This window comes from Oncorhynchus mykiss, chromosome 29 (assembly GCF_057628025.1).
Source record: "Oncorhynchus mykiss isolate SJ-2025 chromosome 29, ASM5762802v1, whole genome shotgun sequence".
In the NCBI taxonomy this organism is placed as follows: domain Eukaryota; kingdom Metazoa; phylum Chordata; class Actinopteri; order Salmoniformes; family Salmonidae; genus Oncorhynchus; species Oncorhynchus mykiss.
Window position 1 is genome coordinate 11,066,752 of NC_143050.1, and position 26,422 is coordinate 11,093,173.

The window sequence follows — 26,422 nt, forward strand, 5'->3', positions numbered from 1 at the left end:
TGTTCAATGTAGCAGACAAAAAAAAAAAAGGAATGGAGGGAGGAAAAAAAAGTTCTTCCTGGCTGGTATTTGATTCTTGTGTGTGTGTGTGTGTGTGTGTGTGTGTGTGTGTGTGTGTGTGTGTGTGTGTGTGTGTGTGTGCGCGTGTGTGTGTCTGAAGTGAAGAAAGTCGATCCCAACTTTGAGTAAAATGAAAGTTTTAGTAAAAACAGTCTGAGCAACATTAATGGGTTCGAGTAGAGACTGGCTGGCTGTCTGGGTCACCAACACACTGCTCACTTCACCACACTAACAAATTGCTTTTGTGTCACAGGTTTCAAAAGACTCTGCAATGACACACCAAACATGCGGAGGTGGTATAAAATAAAAGTAAGAAGAAATACCAGTCCAGGACTGAAAAAAAACGGGAAATTGAGGACCTTGACATTTAAGAATATGTCAACAACTCCCATGCCAGACAGTCCCACTATTTTGTCGCAGTCAGGGGACTGACAGACGTATGAAAAGGAGCTGTGGGCATCTGGGAACAAACACAAATGGCCATTTTTTTAGGATGAGCGTCATCACACGTCCTGCTCTCAGGGCATCACATACAGGGGCTTCAGAAAGTATTATTCCACATGTTGTTGTTGTTAAAGCTGGGAATTCAAAATTTATCAAACATATTTCTTTACTCATCTACACACAATACCCCATAATGACAAAGTGAAAACATGTTTTTAGAAATGTTAGAAAAAGTATTTTAAAAATCTCATTCAGTATTCACACACATTTGCTAAAACACTCGAACTTGAGCTGTGCATACAGTTTCCTTTGATCATCCTTGAGATTTCACAACAACTTGATTGGAGACCACCTGTGGCCAATTCAAGTGCTTGGATATGATTTAGAATTTAACTTCTCTAGGGTAGGGGGCAGCATTCAGAATTTTGGATGAAAAGCAGGCCCAAATTAAACTGCCTGCTACTCGGGCCCAGAAGATATGATATGCATATAACTGGTAGATTTGGATAGAAAACACTCTAAAGTTTCCAAAACTGTTAAAATAGTGTCCGAGTATAACAGAACTGATTTGGCAGGTGAAAACCTGAGAAAAATCCATTCAGGAAGTGTTTTTTGTTTTTGTTTTGTAGTTTTCTATTCAATGCCATGACCGTATCCATTAACTTAGGACTCAAATTGCAGTTCCTATGCCTTCCACTAGATGTCAACAGTCTTTAGAAATTGTTTCAGACTTGTATTCTGATAAATGAGGGAGTAAGACCAGTCTGAATAAGTGGACCCTGCCGTGTCACAGAGCTTTTCATGCGCAATCCCGAGAGTGCCTTTCTTGTTTACCTTTTATATTGACAACGTTATTGTCCGATTGAAATATTATAGATAATTTAGGCTAAAAACAATCTGAGGATTGGCTATAAACATCATTTGACATGTTTCTATGAACTTCACAGATACAATTTAGATTTTTTTATCTGCCTGTTTTGACTGTTTGAGCCTGTGGATTACTGAAGAAAATGTGCGAATAAAACTGAGGTTTTTGGATATAAAGAGACTTTATCGAACAAAAGGAACATTTATTGAGTAAATTAATATCTTCTGAGTGCAGCCATATGAAGATCATCAAAGGTAAGGGATTAATTGTATCTCTATTTCTGACTTGTATAACTCTACTTGGCTCGTTACTGTTTGTAATGATTTGTCTGCTGGGTGATGTTCTCAAATAATTGTAAGGTATGCTTTCGCCGTAAAGCATTTTTTAAATCTGACACAGTGGTTGGATTCACAAGAAGTTCATCTTTAAACCTATGTAAAATATGTTTTGTTTTCCTTATTTTTATAATGAGTATTTCTGTATTTGAATTTGGCTCTCTGCAACCTCACTGGATGTTGGTCAGGTGGGACGCTAGCGTCCCACATACCCTAGAGAGGTTAACACACCTGTCTATATAAAACAGTGCATGTCAGAGCAGAAACTATACCAAGGAATTGTCCGTAGACCTCTGAGATAGAATTGTGATGAGGAATATATCTGGGGAAGGGTATAAAACAATTTCTAGATTGTTGAAATTTTCTAAGAGTAGAGTAGTCTCCATCATAGGGAAATGTAAAAAAAAAAAAAGAAAAAAAAACATTTAAACTAACCAGACTGTGCCTAGAGCTGGCCGTCCGACCAAACGTGCAAGAAGGACCTCAGGGAGGTGACCAGGAACCCAGCGACCAATCTGACAGAACTACAGTTCTTTGGCTGAGATGGGAGCACCTGCCAGTCTCTACAGAACTTCACCAATCTGGCCTTTATGGGAGAGTGGCCAGACTTAAGCCACTCCTGAGAAAAAGGCACGTGACAGCACACCAGGAGTTAGCTGAAAGGCCACGTGACAGCACACCAGGAGTTAACTGAAAGGCCACGTGACAGCACACCAAGAGTTAGCTGAAAGGCCACGTGACAGCACACCAGGAGTTAGCTGAAAGGCCACGTGACAGCACACCAGGAGTTAACTGAAAGGCCACGTGACAGCACACCAGGAGTTAGCTGAAAGGCCACGTGACAGCACACCAGGAGTTAGCTGAAAGGCCACGTGACAGCACACCAGGAGTTAGCTGAAAGGCCACGTGACAGCACACCAGGAGTTAGCTGAAAGGCCACGTGACAGCACACCAGGAGTTAGCTGAAAGGCCATGTGACAGCACACCAGGAGTTAGCTGAAAGGCCACGTGACAGCACACCAGGAGTTAACTGAAAGGCACATGACAGCACACCAGACACAGCTCATCACCAGTGTAACGCCATCCCTACCGTGAAGCATGATGATGGCAGCATCATGCTATGGGGATGCTTTTCAGCAGCAGGGACTTTGAGACTGGTAAGGAAAGAGGGAACAATGAATGGAATCAAATACAGGCAAATCCTTGAGAACCTGCTTCATAGTGCAAACGACCTTAGACTGGGGTGAAGACTTATGTTCCAACAGGACAATGACCCCAAACATAGTCAAAGCAATGCTGGTATGGCTTCAGAACAAGAATGTGAAAGTCCTCGAGGGGCCCAGCCAAAGCCCAGAAAAACTTGAAGATTGCTGTTTTTTATAAATTAGCAAACATTTCTAAAAACATCTCTTACTTTGTTTTTCCGCACTCTAACCCATAATGACAATCAATTGAATCAATTTTGAATTCAGGCTATAACAACAAAATGTGGTATAAGTCAAGGGATATGAATACTTTCTGAAGGCACTGTACTTTATACATCAAGTGTTCCTACCTCGAGAGACAGCAATATGCTCCTAGCCCACTGACCCAGCAACATACAGTACAGGGAAAAGTCCTTTTTAAAAAAATGAGCTACAAGCTGAACCATTAAGCATCACCTAGTCGATGCATGTTCAACAAGGAATATAATCTTTAAATGTGGCTATCAAAATGTGAACAAGAAATCATATTCTATTATAGCCCTATTTTAATGACATTATGTAATCGTAGCCTCAGGTATGCGGGGAAACCTAGTGACTACCCTTAATAAAGCAGTTAAAATTGTAACACCGCTGCACCTAATCAAAAATGTTGTCAGACTGTAATACATGATGGACAAAGCTCTTAATGTGCTGGAATTACTGGTCATCCAATTCAACCAATCAGTGGGATTTTATTGGAGAATAGAGACAAGAAAAGAGGCTAGAATGTAAAGTAAGCTTCAAAGCTTCTCTAGTTCCTCTTCATCTGTCACTACTTCTTCAATATTTTTCTATCTTTGCCTTTTCAAAGCACATTTGGACAGAGGAGAACGGCTACTGAAAAAAAAAGGAGTGCCTCAACAACTGGGAATATTAGTGAGCCACTGATTGGAGCATAGGCCCATAAACACCAGAACCCTTCCTGTAATGAGCACCGTGGGTAACTGCGCCAGGGGCTTGGGCTTACAAGACGATCCCTGGCTGCCGGCCCTGGGTGGCTAGCCTTGCAGGACTGCTTTCTCTCAGTCTCAGGCAGCCCCAACTTTAGATTCACCGAGTGTACCCAGGCCTAACCCCATGGGCTCGGTGCCATTTCACATTCACAATGACATACATTGTTTGGAGCAGATGATGACTGCCTGAGAATCCAGTCCTTGCTCAGGCATGAGGGGTTAGCAGACTGAGACTAATGCAGGTTTTCATGGCCTTCCCTTCCCGCCTCCACTCTTCTCCACTGTACACCTAAAAAGAAGTCAGGGTGGAGCTAGTCAATTGAAACAGAGGAATGGGTTGGCTCATGGGGTTTGGTATGGAGGCAGAGGACTGGGTTGGCTCACGGGGTTTGGTGGAAGTAAGATGGAGGAGCAGCATTTTATGTTAAAGCTCAGAGGAATACAGACACAATATGAAATACCTCTTCAAACACCAGATGTGGAGGACACCGATGTTTCCTGCTCCAGCTGTTCATGTGATGCCTTATTGCAGTAGGCCCTACATGCTGTCTTTAAAGTGCCACGTTTCTTCAATACAATTTAGAGAAAGGAAAAAGTGAAAAGTTGGTATAGAGTGAGAAATATGCTCATTATGGCATGCTAGACACAGACTATGTTCAATTAGTCAGCCTCTGTATCTAAGGTACTGAGATAGTTAATCAACTGGTGGGAGTCAGACTAACTACTATCATCACGGAGGTTGGTCTCATTTCACTTGAAGTTGTAAATGTTCCTGAATCACCATAGCGTTTGACTGTCTGGGCTATAGATTATGGTTTAGGCTTACAGATTGACTTGTTTAATTAGCATTGGATAGGAACCAAAAGGGTTGCTAAGGCCATCCAGGTGATAATAGCCATTACAGAGGGAACCATGCTTACTGGATAACATAGGCTAGATTATTTTATTTGTAATAAATTCGTAAACCTGTTTCTGCTTTGTCATTATGGTGTAGTGCGTGTAGATTGATGGGGGGGAAAAAAACAATTGAATCCATTTTAGAATAAGGCTGTAAAGTAACAAAATGTGGAAAAAGTCTAGGGGTCTGAATACTTTCCCAAATGCCCTGTATCTATCGCAGAGGGAGGGACAAGACTAAGAGAATCCCCCACATGGATGACCTAAGTTGAGATACTCGGTACACCTTAGAAGTCTCACATAGGCGAGAAATCAGTTTCTGACAACACATACATGAAGAACATAAATATTGCTTTCGGTGGAACAGTATCAGTACTGCACATATGAAAGACAACACTAACCCAAAAGCTGTAGCCTCTCTGTTATTAAGTAAATAAGGTAAGGACCAAAAACATGAATGAAAAAAATAAATGGGTCTAAAAACAAAGGTTGGTTGGTTCAACGGCCTCAGTCACCCTTTCCAAAGGAAAAGCATAACCACAACCTTCTTCAGAAAGCAGAAGTCAAACTGCGTCCAATCAGACACCAAAGTTCCCCTTCATCAGAATTTGAATTACTGCTGGAGAGCTGGAAACTGCCATCCGTGAAAACAGACACAAAACTTCAGACGGAGATGGTTCAGAGAAATGCAATCAGGAGCGGATGTAACATGAGAATGAGAAGTAAAAAAAACTAAGTTTAAGAGCGCCACTGCTTTGTGACAGCTCTGAATCCGCTTGACTGAGGAGTTTGAGATCCTTAGTGCTGATGTTCTATCTATCACACAGGAGCATTCGTCTGTGAAATGTAATACGCCGTGAACGTAGAGCACCACAAACACTAGAGTGCGTCAACTTAACCACGCTAAGACTGAAAAATAAGATTAAAATCCTTCTAACACCGTGGTCCTCTCTTCTCTCTTATTAGTAGGCAATAAAGGTCAGTCAGAACCCAAATGCTGTTCAGTTCACTGCCTTCATTCAGTCATTAGTTTATTGCAGTCACAATTCTTGCTTGCTAAAACTAATATATTTTTTTATACACAGATTAAGGCTGTACTAAGGGGTACCAGGAAATGGTACACGGAGAAGCAATTTTCAAAACCAACAAGCAAGACCACTGAAAATACAACCAATATTCATTCAAATGCTGTGAGAGAGAATCATAGAGGCATTCAGGCCATCCACAACATTTATTTATTTTTATTTAATTTTTGTAATTTAGCAGACACTCTTATTCAGAGAATTCATTTTCGTAAATGTTTTCCCATACTGGTCCCGCAGGGGAAGGAAACTCACAACCCTGGCGTTGCAAGCGTCATGCTCTACCAACTGAACCACACGGGATTAATTGCACAGCATACCAATGAATGGGGCACTGGGATGGTTCACCTCTGTCTCAGAGGCAGAGATAATACAAAACATTAGCAATCTGAAGGGCATAATCCAGCACAATCTGGGGAGGGTCAGGGAAGTGTAATCCTAAATCTCTAATCCTGTTTATCTAGACTGGACCAAATGCGCAAACAAGTGGCAGATGAATGTACAGACATACAGACCACAACTTAGTGTCCAACATGGACTACTGCATTGATGGATCCGGAACCCATTTTCAGTAAACCAAATTAAATCTGTCCAAGACATCAATGTGAACCAGTGAATAACATTTATGTCAATATAGCCTCAGCCTACAATGAGAACACAAGTGCCTATCCTATAAAACCATACAATCCCATTTCTTGTCGATGGAGCCACTCTGAAGGAAAGCGTCAGCCACAGTACCTTGTGAAGCGTGTCCATCCTGTGAAGAGAACTATCCTCCAGGGCCCTCTAGCAGCCTGTGTGTGTGTGTGTGTGTGTGTGTCCCTGCCAGGATAGCCTCTGTGCTCCTCCAATCTCCACTCTTCTAGCTAGGGTTGCTCCTACCTCCACAGGCGCTCTGCTCTACTCTCAGAGCTTCAACTCCACTTCCCCACCATGCTCAGCTCCGTCTGAGCTCACACACACAGCTTCTTCCGTCTGGTGATGAATGCACAGTCCACCAGCCAGCCCTCTGCGCCAACCCAGCACAAACTGTACCACCACCATCACACCTGCTGTGTCGCTCCAATCCCTAGAGAGTACTTACTTGGCGAGAGCGGGTGTACCCCCCCACCCACGCACTGCATGACCAGAGTTTGGGGTGAGCTGCGAGCCCACCACGCTGCTTATCTAATGTGCGTTTTTGTCCGCGTGCTAATCTCCTGTTTCACTGGGACGGCGCTAACCCCATGAGCTGTACCCCTGACATAATCCCCCCATGGACTGACTCCGGCATGAGGGTAAGGGGATTACTTCCCGTTTGGAGGTGTTTGTCTCCTGACATTAAAGGAAGGGAGGGCGGGGGACAGGGGGAAAGTCTGTGTTTTCAGAGATAAAGACTGAGGGAAGCTGTGGGTCTAAATCCAATATGATACACCACTGCACGCTGCAATGTAGTTTACTTCCAAAGCTCTTCTGAAGCAACACAGATATGAAACATGAAAAGGCCAGTAAACTGAAACAGTCTCTCCAGAAATCCAGTTACGTCCAGCAACCACTTAGCGGTCATAAAATGTATAATTTAATTGGGTTTCACTCAATCCATCTGTGATTACTGTACATTAAAATATTGTGCCCACAGATGGCCTAAAAGGCAGATAGGTAGAGAGACCGTAGGGCCGCCCGATACAGGCAAAACATTTCATTTCGATATACTGGTAACTGTCAAAATAATGGAAACACTTGAGTAAAATTAGCAATACAAAGTACATTGAAAGCAGGTGCTTCCACACAGATATGGATTCGGAGTTAAAAGGTTAAGCAATTAACATCCCATCGTGTATAAAATTCTTGGCAGGCCATTATTTTGGCTACAATGGTTATGCCCCCATAGAATGACAATGGCCCCATTCACAGGGCACGAGTGGTCAAAATGGTTTGATGAGCATGAAAACGATGTAAACTATCTGCCATGGCCGTCTCAGTCACCAGATTTCAACCTAATTGAACACATGGGAGATTCTGGAGCGGCGCCTGAGGCAAAGTTTTCTACCACCATCGACAAAACACCAAATTATGAAATTTCTTGTGGAAGAATGGTGTCATATCCCTCCAATAGAGTTAGACACTTGTAGAATCTATACCAAGGCACATTGAAGTGGATCTAGGTCATGGTGGCCCAACGCCCTATTAAGGCACTTTGGGTGGCAGGTAGCCTAGTGGTTAGAGTGTTGGGTCAGTAACCGAAAGGTTGCTAGATCGAATCCCCGAGCTGACAAGGTAAAAATCTGTCAAAAGTTTTAGAACACCTACTCATTCAAGGGTTTTTCTTTATTTTGACTATTTTCTACATTTTAGAATAGAAGTGAAGACATCAAATCTATGAAATAACACATATGGAAAAATGTAGTAACCAACAAAGTGTTAAACAAATCAAAATCTATTTTAGATTTGAGATTCCTCAAATAACCACCCTTTGACTTGATGACAACTTTGCACACTCTTGGTATTTGCTCAATCAGGTTCACCTGGCATACTTTTCCAACAGTCTTGAAGGAGATCCCGCATATGCTGAGCACTTGTTGGCTGCTTTTCAAATCAAATCAAATTTTATTTGTCACATACACATGGTTAGCAGATGTTAATGCGAGTGTAGCGAAATGCTTGTGCTTCTAGTTCCGACAATGCAGTAATAACCAACAAGTAATATAGCTAACAATTCCAAAACTACTAAGGGGATAAAGAATATGTACATAAAGATATATGAATGAGTGATGGTACAGAGCGGCATAGGCAAGATACAGTAGATGGTATTGAGTGCAGTATATACATATGAGATGAGTATGTAAACAAAGTGGCATAGTTAGTGGCTAGTGATACATGTATTACATAAAGATGCAGTAGATGATATAGAGTACAGTATATACATATACATATGAGATGAATAATGTAGGGTATGTAAACATTATATTAGGTAGCATTGTTTAAAGTGGCTAGTGATATATTTTACATCAATTCCCATCAATTCCCATTATTAAAGTGGCTGGAGTTGAGTCAGTGTGTTGGCAGCAGCCACTCAATGTTAGTGGTGGCTGTTTAACAGTCTGATGGCCTTGAGATAGAAGCTGTTTTTCAGTCTCTCGGTCCCAGCTTTGATGCACCTGTACTGACCTCGCCTTCTGGATGATAGCGGGGTGAACAGGCAGTGGCTCGGGTGGTTGATGTCCTTGATGATCTTTATGGCCTTCCTGTGACATCGGGTGGTGTAGGTGTCCTGGAGGGCAGGTAGTTTGCCCCCGGTGATGCGTTGTGCAGACCTCACTACCCTCTGGAGAGCCTTACGGTTGTGGGCGGAGCAGTTGCCGTACCAGGCGGTGATACAGCCCGACAGGATGCTCTCGATTGTGCATCTGTAGAAGTTTGTGAGTGCTTTTGGTGACAAGCCGAATTTCTTCAGCCTCCTGAGGTTGAAGAGGCGCTGCTGCGCCTTCTTCACGATGCTGTCTGTGTGGGTGGACAAATTCAGTTTGTCTGTGATGTGTACACCGAGGAACTTAAAACTTACTACCCTCTCCACTACTGTTCCATCGATGTGGATAGGGGGGTGTTCCCTCTGCTGTTTCCTGAAGTCCACAATCATCTCCTTAGTTTTGTTGACGTTGAGTTTGAGTTTATTTTCCTGACACCACACTCCGAGGGCCCTCACCTCCTCCCTGTAGGCCGTCTCGTCGTTGTTGGTAATCAAGCCTACCACTGTTGTGTCGTCCGCAAACTTGATGATCTAGTTGGAGGCGTGCGTGGCCACGCAGTCGTGGGTGAACAGGGAGTACAGGAGAGGGCTCAGAACGCACCCTTGTGGGGCCCCAGTGTTGAGGATCAGCGGGGTGGAAATGTTGTTGCCTACCCTCACCACCTAAGGGCGGCCCGTCAGGAACTCCAGTACCCAGTTGCACAGGGCGGGGTCGAGACCCAGGGTCTCGAGCTTGATGACGAGCTTGGAGGGCACTATGGTGTTAAATGCCGAGCTGTAGTCGATGAACAGCATTCTCACATAGGTATTCCTCTTGTCCAGATGGGTTAGGGCAGTGTGCAGTGTGGTTGAGATTGCATCGTCTGTGGACCTATTTGGGTGGTAAGCAAATTGGAGTGGGTCTAGGGTGTCAGGTAGGGTGGAGGTGATATGGTCCTTGACTAGTCTCTCAAAGCACTTCATGATGACGGAAGTGAGTGCTACGGAGCGGTAGTCGTTTAGCTCAGTTACCTTAGCTTTCTTGGGAACAGGAACAATGGTGGCCCTCTTGAAGCATGTGGGAACAACAGACTGGGATAGGGATTGATTGAATATGTCCGTAAACACACCAGCCAGCTGGTCTGCATGCTCTGAGGGCGCGGCTGGGGATGCCGTCTGGGCCTGCAGCCTTGCGAGGGTTGACACGTTTAAATGTTTTCCTCACGTCGGCTGCAGTGAAGGAGAGTCTGCATGTTTTAGTTGCGGGCCGTGTCAGTGGCACTGTATTGTCCTCAAAGCGGGCAAAAAAGTTATTTAGTCTGCCTGGGAGCAAGACATCCTGGTCCGTGACGGGGCTGGTTTTCTTTTTGTAATCTGTGATTGACTGTAGACCCTGCCACATACCTCTTGTGTCTGAGCCGTTGAATTGAGATTCTACTTTGTCTCTATACTGACGCTTAGCTTGTTTGATTGCCTTGCGGAGGGAATAGTTACATTGTTTGTATTCGGGTCATGTTTCCGGTCACCTTGCCCTGATTAAAAGCAGTGGTTTGGGCTTTCAGTTTCACGCGAATGCTGCCATCAATCCACGGTTTCTGGTTTGGGAATGTTTTAATCGTTGCTATGGGAACGACATCTTCAACGCACGTTCTAATGAACTCGCTCACCGAATCAGCGTATTCGTCAATGTTGTTGTCTGACGCAATACGAAACATATCCCAGTCCACGTGATGGAAGCAGTCTTGGAGTGTGGAATCAGATTGGTCGGACCAGCGTTGAACAGACCTCAGCGCGGGAGCTTCTTGTTTTAGTTTCTGTCTGTAGGCAGGGATCAACAAAATGGAGTCGTGGTCAGCTTTTCCGAAAGGAGGGCGGGGCAGGGCCTTATATGCGTCGCGGAAGTTAGAATAGCAGTGATCCAAGGTTTTTCCAGCCCTGGTTGCGCAATCGATATGCTGATACAATTTAGGGAGTCTTGTTTTCAGATTAGCCTTGTTAAAATCCCCAGCTACAATGAATGCAGCCTCCGGATAAATGGATTCCAGTTTGCAAAGAGTCAAATAAAGTTTGTTCAGAGCCATCGATGTGTCTGCTTGGGGGGGAATATATATGGCTGTGATTATAATCGAAGAGAATTCCCTTGGTAGATAATGCGGTCGACATTTGATTGTGAGGAATTCTAAATCAGGTGAACAGAAGGACTACCTGTATGTTGTTATGATCACACCACGTCACGTTAACCATGAAGCATACGCCCCCGCCCCTCCTCTTACCAGAAAGATGTTTGTTTCTGTCTGCACGATGCGTGGAGAAACCAGTTGGCTGCACCGACTCCGATAGCGTCTCTCCAGTGAGCCATGTTTCCGTGAAGCAAAGAACATTACAGTCTCTGATGTCCCTCTGGAATGCTACCCTTGCTCGGATTTCATCAACCTTGTTGTCAAGAGACTGGACATTGGCGAGAAGAATGCTAGGGAGTGGTGCACGATGTGCCCGTCTCCGGAGTCTGACCAGAAGACCGCTCCGTTTCCCCCTTTTACGAAGTCGTTTTTTTGGGTCACCGGCTGGGATCCATTCCATTGTCCTGGGTGAAAGGCAGAACACAGGATCCACTTCGCGAAAGTCATATTCTTGGTCGTACTGATGGTGAGTTGACGCTGCTCTTATGTTCAGTAGTTCTTCTCGACTGTATGTAATGAAACCTAAGATGACCTGGGGTACAAATGTAAGAAATAACACGTAAAAAAACAAAAAACTGCATAGTTTCCTAGGAACGCGAAGCGAGGCGGCCATCTCTGTCGGCGCCGGAAGATGGTCTGCTCTGTGGTCCGACTCATCCCAAACCATATCAATTGGGTTGAGGTTGGGTGATTGTGGAGGCCAGTTCATCTGATGCAGCACTCCATCACTCCCCTTCTTGGTAAAATAGCCCTTACACAGCCTGGAGGTGTGTTGGGTCATTGTCCTGTTGAAAAACAAATGATAGTCCCACTAAGCCCAAACCAGATGGGATGGCGTATCGCTGCAAAATGCTGTGGTAGCCATGCTGGTTAAGTGTGCCTTGAGTTCTAAATAAAATCACTGACAGTGTCACCAGCAAAGCACCCCTACACCATAACACCTCCTCCTCCATGCTTTACGGTGGGAAATACACATGCGGAGATCATACGTTCACCCACACCACATCCCACAAAGACACGGTGGTTGGAACCAAAAATCTTACATTTGGACTCCAGACCAAATATCCACTGGTCTAATGTCCTTTGCTCGTGTTCCTTGGCCCAAGAAAGTCTCTTCCTCTTATTGGTAGTGGCTTCTTTGCAGCAATTCAACCACGAAGGCCTGATTCACACAGTCTCCTCTGAACAGTTGATGTTGAGATTTGTCTGTTACTTGAACTCGATGAAGCGTTTATTTGGGCTGCAATTTTTGAGGCTGGTAACTAATGAACTTATCCTCATATTGATATTTTCCATATTGACTGACCATGTCTTAAAGTAACGGACTGTCGTTTCTCTTTGCTTATTTGAGCTGTTCTTGCCATAATATGGACTTTGTCTCTTACCAAATAGGGCTATCTTCTGTATACCCCCCTACCTTGTCACAACACAACTGTTTGGCTCAAACGCTTTAAGAAGGAAAGAAATTCCACAAATGAACTTTTAAGAAGGCACACCTGTTAATTGCAATGCATTCCAGGTGACTACCTCATGAAGCTGGTTGAGAGAATGCCAAGAGCGAAAAAAGCTGTCATCAAGGCAAAGGGTATCTATTTGAAGAATCTCAAATATAAAACACTTTGTTGTTACTACATGATTCCATATGTGTTATTTCATAGTGTTGATGTCTTCACTATTATTCTCCCAAGTAGAAAATAGTCAAAATAAAGAAAAACCCTTGAATGGGTAGGTGTTCTAAAATATATATATATATATCTCAATATTGCGATTCATGTGTGAGGATCCAAAAGGTTACAGTAGATCAGCTGTACAGAGCTCTCCCTCTCCCGCAGATGGATGGATGTGTGGGTTTTATGACACCTCACGTCAATCGTAAACCATAGACAGTAGACGATTCCTTTTGGGGCCTAGTTTGGATGATCGGAATGCCTTTGTGTCTTATGAAGAGTTTACTGCCCAAAACTACAACATCAAACCATGGACACTGAGACAATATAGTTCAACATCTGAATTATTAGGTCTGATGAGAGATGGAATATGGAAAATGTATGTCTATTTTGTGATGTCATTAAAAGTTGCACGAAGACGTTATAACGAAAACATTGTAACTTGAAGAGTTTTCATATTGTGTAAATCAACTTTATATACTGTACGTTGGAAAATATCCAGGATAAAGAGAATGTTTTTGCGACAAAAAGATTGTGATTTTAGTTCTCTAATGAGATCATAGTAAATTGTGATACCTTCCCCAAGGGAACCCATAGAGCGTGTCAGCCTGAGGGTATCAAGCATTTGAGTTAAGAATTAACTTCCATGGTTAACGTTTAGCTTGTTTTGCTGATTTAAAGTCACAGTGGCTCTCGTTCAGTGTGGGCAATCATTTTTGGCTCGAGGGCAACATCGGGATTTCGAAATTCAACAGGAGGACCCTCACTGTTTTTTGGGGGGGACGATTTGTTCTTCTAGCCTAAATCCATTTGTGGGCCGTATTTTGCCCAGTTCTTTTCTAGCCAGACAATGCCACTTCCCTCATCCGCAGATAAAACATGCTGACCCTCATCTCCATCCCCCTCACTCTCCGTCACACGTATTCCCCAGAAAGCAGAGACAGAGGAAATTACTTAGGGAACTGCAATTTTGCTATCCTGTGTCCACTTTAACTGGCTAAATTAATTCTGGGGAACACAACGCCAGAGCTATTACCATAAATCCAGGGGTGAGAGAAAGGATTGGAACACAACTTGTTTATATGTCTCAGACAGAGAAACCAATCTACATTGCTCACTCTTGTTTACAAAAAGGCAGGATGTATATTTCACTAACCTTTGTCAGAATCTGGGGAGGCGATCTGTATTACACCGTTCTGTGATTCCTATGGAAGTACCCTTGGATGTCACATTACTGGGGATAATTGGAAGCGGTGTGTAATTACTAGTGAGCATGAACAGGGCAGCAATTCCACCCCAAACCCAGATGCTTGGAGCAGCATCGTCCCTCTACTCTTAAAGGAAAAATCAACCCAAAACCACTAATTCCTACAATTTAGTGTTAAATGACACTAAAATGTGATAACGTTTTTTCAAAACAATTTTTTTATTTTGTTGTATGGTAGTAGCAACATGTTAAAATCATTGTGGAAATCTGTTACAGCTCAAGTCGACTACAAAACCCACAATGCACTGCTCTCTATGGGCTGGCTAGCTGTCAAGCTAGCTAACATAGCTACACACATTAATACCAGTCAATATCAACATGTGAAGTAGCTAGTTTGCTATAAAATGGCCTAAACAAACTGCCCTATCAATTTAGGAGTATACAATCTCACCATGTTCAACCTGCAGATCGACGTGCCTCGCACAGTGGAGTCTGACAATCACCATGCCATACCATGCCATGCAACTGAACTGACAAAGCAGACAAATAGGAGAAATGTGATGGTGCCTCTGCTAAATTTGAAAATATCTTGGTAGGAATATCGCAAAAATATGATTAATGGCTCGCGAGACGCGTCATGACATCGGCCAGTATTGAAATCTGACATGAATGATAGACGTTGTTGTGATCTAAGTCATATTCCTATTAACTTCTAGTGTAGCGAGGGCAGATTTATCGCTTTGTCATACTGGCCGAATTTCTGCCTGCTTGAACGGCAATAGCTCAGATACACATGAAATGACCCAAGGGAAAATGGATAGAACGGCGCCAATACAGTGCATTTGGAAAATATTCAAACCCCTTCAATTTTTCCACATTGTTTTTGTTTTTTCACAACTAATACCAGGTCACTCCAGAGATTTTTTCGATGGGGTTCAAGTCCGGCCACTGGCTGGGCCCCTCAAGGACATTCAGAGACTTGTCCCGAAGCGACTCCTGCGTTGTCTTGGCTGTGTGCGTAGGGTCGTTGTCCTGTTGGAAGGTGGACCTTCGCCGAAGTCTGAGGTTCTGAGCGCTCTGGAGAAGGCTTTCATCAAGGATCTCTCTGTTCTTTGCTCAGTTCATCTTTCCCTTGATCCTGACTAGTCTCCCAGTCTCTGCCGCTGAAAAACATCCCACAGCATGATGCTGCCACCACACTTCACCGTAGGGATGGTGCTATGTTTCCTACAAACGTAACGCTTGGCATTCAGGCCAAAGAGTTCAATCTTGGTTTCATCAGACCATTGAATCTTGTTTCAGCCTCAGTTTGTATGATGGCAATTTGCATATACTCCAGAATGTTATGAGTGATCAGATGAATTGCAAAGTCCCTCTTTGCCCTGCAAATGAACTGAATCCCCAAAAAACATTTCCACTGCATTTCAGCCCTGCCACAAAAAGACCAGCTGACATGTTAGTGATTCTCTTGTTAACACAGGTATGAGTGTTGATGAGGACAAGGCTGGAGATCAATATGTCATGCTGATTGAGTTCAAATAACAGACTGGAAGCTTCAAAAGGAGGGTGGTGCTTGGAATCATTGTTCTTCCTCTGTCAGCCATGGCTACCTGAAAGGAAACGCATGCCGTCATCATTGCTTTGCACAAAAAGGGCTTCACAGGCAAGGATATTGCTGCCAGTAAGATTGCACCTAAATCAACTATTTATCGGATCACCAAGAACTTCAAGGAGAGCGGTTCAATTGTTGTGAAGAAAGCTTCAGGGCGCCCAAGAAAGTCCAGCAAGTGCCAGGACCGTCTCCTAAAGTTGATTCAGCTGCGGGATCGGGGCACCGCCAGTACAGAGCTTGCTCAGGAATGGCAGCAGGCAGGTGTGAGTGCATCAGGGTTTGGACTGCTGAGGACTGGGGTAAAGTCATTTTCTCTGATGAATCCCCTTTCCGATTGTTTGGGGCATCCGGAAAAAAGCTTGTCAGGAGAAGACAAGGTGAGCGCTACCATCAGTCCTGTGTCATGCCAACAGTAAAGCATCCTGAGACCATTCATGTGTGGGGTTGCTTTTCAGCCAAGGGAGTGGGCTCACTCACAATTTAGCCTAAAGACACAGCCATAAATAAAGAATGGTACCAACACATCCTCCGAGAGCAACTTCTCCCAACCATCCAGGAACAGTTTGGTGACGAACAATGCCTTTTCCAGCATGATGGAATACCTTGCCATAAGGCAAAAGTGATAACTAAGTGGCTTGGGGAACAAAACATCAATATGTTGGGTCCATGGCCAGGAAACTCCCCAGACCTTAATCCCATTGAGAACATGTGGTCAATCCTTAAGGCGGGTGGACAAACAAAATAAAATAATTCTGACAAACTCCAAGCATTGATTATTCAAGAATGGGCTGCCATCAGTCAGGATGTGGCCCAGAAGTTAATTGACAGCATGCCATGGCGGATTGCAGAAGTCTTGAAAAGGAAGGGTCAACACTGCAAATATTGACTCTTTGCATCAACTTCATGTAATTGTCAATAAAAGCCTTTGACACTTATGAAATGCTTGTAATTGTACTTCAGTATTCCATAGTAACATCTGACAAAAATATCTAGACACTGAAGCAGAAAACTTTGTGGAAATGAATACTTGTGTCATTCTCAAAACCTTGGCCACGACTGCACTATCCTGTACGTAGTGACATTTCTGCATAGCTCAGTATGAGACCAAGGTCTTTACATGGTTAATTAATCATCCCTGGTATTGTATTGACATCCTAGACATTGCTGTGACCTTGACCTGTCTGGTGTTTAATGCACAACAACTCATTACCCAGCTTCCATCTGACTGAGACAAGCCAACCAACACCAGCTGAGTGATGCCAGGTAGTGCCCCCCAGAGGAAGATATATACATACACACATACAGACAAAAGTAAACTTACCCTGATCCCACCACAACTTTACATCCAGCTCTATTGATTGGAACCAGCTGCACAAATAGCACACACATGCTATCTTCCCTTCGCCTTTTTTGTGTGTTTAAAAAAAAAAAATGTTTAAATAAGCCAAGGGGAGCTATCTCTTCCATGGCCAGTAAATAGATTAGGGCTAACATAATTGAGACTAACTGGATTGCACGGGCGGGCGTGCAGATCTGTTCGTCGTGTGAGACATAATAGGATGTCTACCCAAAACCCTGTTAAGAAACTCAAAACCTCCCCCTGTTTATTAGCCCAGAAACTCAGTTAATCATTTTACTTCCTGAAAAAGGACCCACTACCTCAGTTACAGGGTTTCCATTAGCCAGCAAAACAACTTTTGGCCCCCCAAAAAAAGAAGACGATAAAGTGTTGCCGGCCAAAATGATAGGGAGAAATAAAATCCCATTGTAAAATAAAGCTTTTTATTCATTTATGGAAATACCAGTTGATGTATATACATTTTACCGCCATGCTTATTGTCTATAGGTTCATTTGCATAATTTACTGGAATTAAATTGGCCTGCCTGTATTTTCATTAGTCATTATGTATCTTATTTATCCAAAACAACCATCACACGCGTACAGCATACAGCGCCTATTTTGAGAAGGATTTCTCCTGCAGCTCGTCAGCTGGTTGCTTTTTGAGTATAACGTGCTTTCATAAGCCCATTCACTGTGCAGCAATTCCAAACACAATCCTGTGTTAAAAACAGTTTTGGCGCACGATTAAAAAAAGAGCGACTATTTTTATATCTCAACTGGTAATTGAAGCGTGGCTCACATTCACCATAAAATCAGCGCATCACCCACCACTTTACAACGTGAGATGGAAGCAATATGCATTTTGAAAACATACATAACTGTTTGAAACCTGAATTTAATATTATGAGGCATGTCTTACGGTGCCTTCAGAAAACATTCACACCACTTGACTGGACTAGATAGCATTTTTTTCACACCCATCTAAACACAATACCCCAGAATGACAAAGTGAAAAAAAATTGGGAAACTTACATTTAAAAAATAAAATATATATACAGATATCTAATTTACATAATTGTTCACACCCGAGTCAATACTTTGTAGAAGAACCTTTGGCAGTGACAACAGGTGTACATATTTATAGGTAAGTCTCTAAGAGCTTTGCACAACTGGATTGTACAATATGCACTTTATCCATTTCTTTCTTTCTTTCTTTATTTTAAAGCCATGTCAATTCGGTTGTTAGACAGCCATTTAAAAATCTCGCCATAGATTTGGCCACTCCGGAGCATTCAGTGTGGTCTTGGTAAGCAACTTGTGTATATTTGGCCTTGCATTTTAGGTTATTGTCCTGCTGAAAGGGTTATTTGTCTCCCAGTGTCTGTTGGAAAGCAGACAACCAGGTTCTCCTCTAGTATTTTGCTTGTGCTTAGCAATACTCCGTTTTTTTTTTTTTTAATCCAAAAAAGCTCCCTAGTCCTTGCCAATGACAAGCATATCCATAACATGATGCAGCCACCACCATGCTTCAAAATATGAAGAGTGGTACTCAGTAATGTGTTGTACTTGCCTCAAACATAACACTTTGTATTCAGGACAAAAAGTTAATTCCTTAGCCACATTTTTTGTTTTGGGAAAAAAATAACAAATCTGTACAGGCTTCCTTCATTTCACTCTGTCATTTAGGTTAGTTTTCTGGAGTAACTACAATGTTGTTGATCCATCCTCAGTTGTTTTCTCCAATAACACCCATTAAATCCTTGAGCGGTTTCCTCACTGGATCATAAATGAATCCATACTAGCTTGGATGTGTGTCTGCTGTAAGACTACAAGGTGAAAATGGAGAACATATGCATCCTACTGTTCATCCCCTCTAACGTTCAGCGGAGAGACAATTTACTAAATATATTTTGGTCCCTGCTGGCACCCGTACAGACACACACACTTCCTCATTAATCTTCATTTGGGAGAGGTGGGGGAACAGACAGCACCTTCTAATGGTAACCTTGTTACAACTACTTTTATGTTCCAAGAGGACACTCAATCCATTCTAGAAGAATGTGTGCATTCCTTAACCCGGGGCAGGAGATTACTAATCATTCCATCTTAAAATGAAAAGAGGGGGACATCCACAGCATTATGTTGTCAGCTTCTATATCTAGCTGCAGAAAACAAACGGGCAGTGAATGGAAAGATGAGTGTGTGTTTGAGGGGGACATATAGAAAGGTATAGTATACTAGGTCCAGGGTGAGGAGGTGAGAAAGGATTAGGAGAGAGGGGGAAATGCTAAAGAAAGCCGAGAGTGATACATCAGCCTGTCATGGTCCAAGCGTGGGTGAAGGCAGAGTTTACTCTAGTGGATGGTAAAGGAAACCAATAGGCTTGGCCTTCCCAGAGATTCTTCACGACTCGAGCCCTACCAATTAAAAACGGCAGGAGCTCTCGCAGCCATTGATCTTTTCCAGGAGAAACCTTTTTGTTACACCGTCATTGATGTGTATATACTGTACGTTTACAAAATAGCACATCTGGGGGACTACAGACAACTATCATTCTACCGTTGTACGGAGCTAATAAATACATGGCAGCTCGGCCTCCTGGAAACCGCAGTCCACGGTGCATACCATCACACACACTCAGACACCGAGCCCCCCCCACCACCAAAGTGAAATACCAGTGGAAAAACCAATCTGTGCTGACAAGCACAGCAACAGAGGAATTAAGAATAGTTGAGTTCTTAGAATTGTCCCATCTTTGGCATCGGTTAAACAAACACAGACTTAAGAAGCGATTCAATTATCACCAGCTAACAGATGGTAGACCGAGCATTGGCATATTGGCCTACCTGCTTTCCTGTCCTTACTGCTTTAGGTGGTGTACACAGTCTACCTTATCCCACACCTGCTGTCTCAACCTCAAGGCTCAGCTATGAAAAGCCAACTGTAATTTACTCTTAACTCTTTTGGGATAGGGGGCAACATTTTCACTTTTGGATGAATAGCGTGCCCAGAGTGAACTGCCTCCTACTCTGTCCCAGATGCTAATATATGTATATTATTAGTAGTATTGGATAGAAAACACTCTGAAGTTTCTAAAACTGTTTGAATGATGTCTGAGTGTAACAGAACTCATATGGCAGGCTAAAACCCGAGAAAAATCCAACCAAGAAGTGGGACATCTGAGGTTTGTAGTTTTTCAAAGCTTGGCCTACCGAATGCACAGTGTCTATGGAGTCAAGTTGCACTTCCTACAGCTTCCACTAGATGTCAACAGTCTTTAGAAACTTGAATGAGGATTCTACTATAAAGGAGGGGTCTTTTGAGACCTGTTTGAGTCAGTGGTCTGGCAGAGTGTCTCAGGCTCGTGACGCGCGCTCCCGACAGAGTTAGCTCTTGTTTCAGTGCTTTTCTTCAGACATAGGAATTCTCCGGTTGGAACCTTGATGTTTTATGTTAAAAACATCCTAAAGATTGATTCCATACATCGTTTGACATGTTTCTAAAGGACTGTAACGGAACTTTGAGTTGTTGTCTGGACAAAGTCCTCACGCCTCATGAAGATGGATTACTGGGCTGAACATGCTAACAACAAGTGGCTATTTGGACATAAATGAATGACTTAATGGAACAAATCAGTCATTTATTGTCGAACTGGGATTCCTGGGAGTGCCTTCTGACGAAGATCATCAAAGGTAAGTGAATATTTATGGTGTTATTTCTAACTTCTGTTGACTCCAAAATGGCGGATATTCCTCTGGCTGTTTTGGGTTCTGAGCGCCGTTCTCAGATTATGCTTTTTCCGTAAAGTTTTTAAAAACTCTGACACAGCAGTTGCATTAAGTCTTAAATCTTTAATTCTGTGAATAACACTTGTATCTTTTATCAATGTTTATTATGAGTATTTCTGCAAAATCACCAGATGTTTTGGAATCAAAACATTACTGCACGTAACGCGCCAACGTAAACTGAGATTTTGGGATATAAATATGCACATTATCAAACAAAACATTATTGTATTGTGTAACATGATGTCCTATGGGTGTCATCTGATGAAGATCAAAGGTTAGTGATTAATTTTATCTATATTTCTGCTTTTTGTGACTATCTTTGGCTGGAAAAATGGCAGTTTTTTTGACTTGGCTATGACCTAACATAATCATATGTTGTGCTTTCCCTGTAAACGCATATTTGAAATCGGACATGATGGGCAGATTAACAAGATGTTTATCTTTCATTTACTGTATTGGACTTGTTAATGTGTGAAAGCTACATATTTCTAAAAACATGTTTTTGAATTTTGCTAGCTGCCTTTTGAGCAGAATGTTGTCGAGGGGTTCCGTTAGCGGAACGCCTGCCCTAGAAAGGTGCTGACCTGTTGCACCCTCTATAACCCCTGTGATTATTATTTGACCCTGCTGGCAAATATGAACATCTTGAAGAACAATCTAGCCTTAATGGCCATGTACTCAATCTCCACCCGACACAGTCAGAAGAGGACTGGCCACCCTTCATAGCCTGGTTCCTCTCTAGGTTTCTTCCTAGGTTCCTACCTTTCCAGGGAGTTTTTCCTAACCACTGTGCTTCTACATCTGCATTGCTTGCTCTCTGTGGGGTTTTAGGCTGGGTTTCTGTATAAGCACTTTGTGACATCTGCTGATGTTAAAAGGGCTATATAAATACAGTGGAAAGAAAACGTATGTGAACCCTTTAGAATTACCTGGATTTTGGCATAAATATGGTCACAACAATAGACGAACAGTCTGCTAAAACTAATAACACAAACAATTATATGTTTTCATGTCTTTATTGAACACACCGTGTAAACAGTCACAGTGCAGTATGGAAAAAGTATGTGAACCCTTGGATTTAATAACAGGTTGACCCACCTTTGGCAGCAATAACCTCAACCAAATGTTTTCTGTAGTTGCGGATCAGACCTGCACAACGGTCAGGAGGAATTCTGGACCATTCCTCTTTACAAAACTGTTTCAGTTCAGCAATATTCTTGGGATGTCTGGATAGACAGCTTAACATTCTCCTGCAAAATGTCTTGATAAACTTGGGATTTTATGTTTATTTATTTATTTCACCTTCATTTAACCAGGTAAGCAAGTTGAGAACAAGTTCTCATTTACAACTGCAACCTGGCCAAGATAAAGCAAAGCAGTTTGACACATACAACAGAGTTACACATGGAGTAAAACAAACAGTCAATAATACAGTAGAAAAATAAGTATATATACAATGTGAGCAAATGATGTGAGATAAGGGAGGTAAAGGCAAAAAAAAGGCCATGATGGCAAAGTAAATACAATATAGTAAGTAAAACACTGGAATGGTAGATTTGCAGTGGAAGAATGTGCAAAGTAGAGATATAAATAATTGGGTGCAAAGGAGCAAAATAAATAAATAAATAAATAAAGTAGGGGGAGAGGTAGTTGTTTGGGCTAAATTATAGCTGGGCTATGTACAGGTGCAGTAATCTGTGAGCTGCTCTGACAGCTGGTGCTTAAAGCTAGCGAGGAAGATCAGTTTCAGAGATTTTTGTAGTTTGTTCCAGTCATTGGCAGCAGAGAACTGGAAGGAGAGGCGGCCAAAGGAAGAATTGGTTTTGGGGGTAACCAGAGATATATACCTGCTGGAGCACGTGCTACAGGTGGGTGCTGCTATGGTGACCAGCGAGCTGAGATAAGGGGGGTCTTTACCTAGCAGGGTCTTGTAGATGACCTGGAGCCAGTGGGTTTGGCGACGAGTATGAAGCGAGGGCCAGCCAACGAGAGCGTATAGGTCGCAGTGGTGAGTAGTGTATGGGGCTTTGGTGGCAAAATGGATGGCACTGTGATAAACTGCATCCAATTTATTGAGTAGGGTATTGGAGGCAATTTTGTAAATGACATCGCCGAAGTCGAGGATTGGTAGGAAGGTCAGTTTTACAAGGGTGTTTGACAGCATGAGTGAAGGGTGCTTTGTTGCGAAATAGGAAGCCAATTTTAGATGTACCTTTGGATTGGAGATGTTTGATGTGAGTCTGGAAGGAGAGTTTACAGTCTAACCAGACACCTAGGTATTTGAAGATGTCCACATATTCTAAGTCAGAACCGTCCAGAGTAGTGATGTTGGACGGACGGGCAGGTGCAGGCAGCGATCGGTTGAAGAGCCTGCATTTAGTTTTACTTATATTTAAGAGTAATTGGAGGCCACGGAAGGAGAGTTGTACGGCATTGAAGCTCGTCTGGAGGGTTGTTAACAGTGTCCAACGAAAGGCCAGAAGTATACAGAATGGTGTCGTCTGCGTAGAGGTGGATCAGAGACTCACCAGCAGCAAGAGCGACCTCATTGATGTATACAGAGAAGAGAGTCGGTCCAACAATTGAACCCTGTGGCACCCCCATAGAGACTGCCAGAGGCCCGGACAACAGGCCCTCCGATTTGACACTGAACTCTATCAGAGAAGTAGTTGGTGAACCAGGCAAGGCAATCATTTGAGAAGCCAAGGCTATCGAGTCTGCCGATAAGAATGTGGTGATTGACAGAGTCTAAAGCCTTGGACAGGTCAATGAATATGGCTGCACAGTATTGTTTCTTATCGATGGCGGTTCGATATCGTTTAGGACCTTGAGCGTGGCTGAGGTGCACCCATGACCAGCTCTGAAACCAGATTGCATAGCAGAGAAGGTACGGTGGGATTCGAAATGGTCGGTAATCTGTTTGTTAACTTGGCTTTCGAAGACCTTAGAAAAGCAAGTTGGATAGATATAAGTCTGTAGCAGTTTGGGTCAAGAGTTTGAAGATGGGGATGACCGCAGCTGCTTTCCAATCTTGGAAAATGTCAGACAACACAAAAGAGAGGTTGAACAGGCTAGTAATAGGGGTTGCAACAATTTCGGTAGATCATTTTAGAAAGGGTCCAGATTGTCTAGCCCGGCTGATTTGTTGGGGTCCAGATTTTGCAGCTCTTTCAGAACATCAGCTGACTGGATTTGGGAGAAGGAGAACTGGGGAAGGCTTGGGCGAGTTGCTGTGGGAGTGAAGTGCTGTTGACCGGGGTAGGAGTAGCCAGGTGGAAAGCATGGCCAGCCGTAGAAAAATGCTTATTGAAATTCTCAATTATAGTGATGACAGTGTTTCCTATCCTCAGTGCAGTGGGCAGCTGGGAGGAAGTGTTCTTCATCAGTGATAGCAAGCTGTCCAGGCCCCGAGGCAGCCCCAAACCATGATGCACCCTCCACCATAGTTTACAGTTGGGATAAGGTTTTGATGCTTGTGTGGAGAAAAAAAAGGCACAGCACGCCTAGTGTTGTGTTTTCCATCCAAACAACTAGACTGTAGTTTCATCTGTCCACAGAATAGTTTGCCAGTAGAGCTGTGGAACATCCAGGTGCTCTTTCAAACTTCAGACGTGCAGCAATGTTTTTTTTTGGACAGCAGTGACTTCTTCCGTGGTGTCCTCCCAAGAACACCATTCTTGTTTAGTGTTTTTATTTATCGTAGACTCGTCAACAGAGATGTTAGCATGTTCCAGAGATTTCTGTACATCTTTAGCTGACACTCTAGGATTCTTCTTAACCTCATTGAGCATTCTGCGCTGTGCTCTTGCAGTCAGCTTTGCAGGACAACAGCCCCTAGGGAGACTAGCAACAGTGCTGAAATTTCTCAATTTTTAGACAATTTGTCTTACCATGGACTGACTTCTAGAGATACTTTTGTAATCCTTTCTAGCTTTATGCAATGCAACAATTCTTAATTTTAGGTCTTCTGAGATTTTTTGTTCGAAGCATGGTTCACATCAGGCAATGCTTCTTGTGATTGGCAAACTCAAATTTTGTGAGTGTTTATGGGGCAGGGCAGCTGTAACCAAAATCTCCAATCTCGTCTCATTGATTTGACTCCAGGTTAGTTGACTACTGACTCCAATTTGCTTTTGGAGAAGTCATTAGCCTAGAGGTTTACATACTTTGTTCAACCTACACTGTGAATATTTACATGATCTATTCAATATAGATAAGAAAAATACAATAATTTATGTGTTATTCGTTTAAGCACTCTTTGTCTATTGTTGTGACTTAGATGAAGATCAGATAAAATGTTATGTCAAATTTATGCAGAAATCCAGGTAATTACAAAGGGTTCACATACTTTCTCTTGCCACTGTACATTTGACTGATTGATTGATATAGAAATGGTGTAAGTGCTGGAACCACAGGCATGGGCTGCTCCTCATTATATCCATTAGCAGGGTTGCCTATGGAGACTGCATACCAGTACTTTATTAAATACCAGATACCATACATTCTTAAGGCTGTGGTGAGGGGGATGTGTCTCCCATAACTCTGTTTTCACATCCAACCCTCTCTGACAAAGCCTCATGGGGTTCCTTAAAAATGATCCATGAGGCCTATAATCTGTACTCTACTGACCTTGACATTTAGCTCAGTAAAACTGCTACAAGTGTAGACTTTTCTGTACCAAACTGAGGATAAAATAACTACGCTCTCACTTTAAACGGAGCACAGTAAATAAGAACAGAGGAGGAAAAATAGGGCTGCATTCAAAAGTCGATTGAAGGTGCACAGCGGCATCTGAAACGTGTTGATTACATGCCGGCCCTTTCCCAGAAAGAGAGCGTGGTGAGATTTAGGATTGCACGTTTTCTAGAATCAGCAATTCAGTTCTGAAACACTAGGGATGACCTCGGGCTGCAGCACGCATCTCCAACATCCAGATCAATGACACTCACTCTTGGCTTCTCCAATCACAACGCAGGGAGACTGCCCCACCTTTTCACTTCCACTCTATAATTCCTCTCTTACCCTGAGCAAACACACCAAACAATAGCCCTCATCTTCATCTGATATTGGCTTAAACTTAGATCAGATTAAACTCAATAGCTATATATTTATATTTTGACCCTGAAGAATACAATAATTGTTTAAATCAGTCATTCAGAATGTGTAAGCCTTGCTTTGTCAGTGGGCACAAAGCCTGTACCTCTGCACATTGACTCAGTACCCCCTGTACCCCCTCTAGACTTGTTGTATTCGACACACGTGACAAATAAAGTTTGATTTGATTTTAGAGAGCTATTTGTAGACACTAGTGTATTTCCCCTTAACCTCTCTAAGCTAGGGGGCGGTATTTTCACGTCCGGATGAAAAGCGTGCCCAAAGTAAACTGCCTACTACTCAGGCCCAGAAGCTAGGATATTATTAGTAGATTTGGATAGAAAACACTCTGAAGTTCCTAAAACTGTTTGAATGATGTCTGAGTGTAACAGAAATTATTTGGCAGGTGAAACCCTGAGGACAAACCAACCCATTGAAAAGAGG

General features: G+C 42.9%; 1 protein-coding gene across 7 annotated transcripts in view; it reads right to left on the reverse strand.

The window, feature by feature from the left end:
* Nucleotides 1–26,422, reverse strand: part of LOC110510194 (bifunctional heparan sulfate N-deacetylase/N-sulfotransferase 1) — a 144,538-nt gene that overhangs the window by 67,852 nt on the left and 50,264 nt on the right. The window contains exon 1 of one of the 7 annotated variants that reach the window (XM_021591570.3): nucleotides 6,766–6,879. The exons of the other annotated variants lie outside the window; for them this stretch is intronic. The gene's annotated coding sequence lies outside the window, so the exon portion shown is untranslated. Of the gene's footprint in view, nucleotides 1–6,765; nucleotides 6,880–26,422 lie in introns of those variants that run through there. 7 annotated transcript variants of the gene reach the window in all.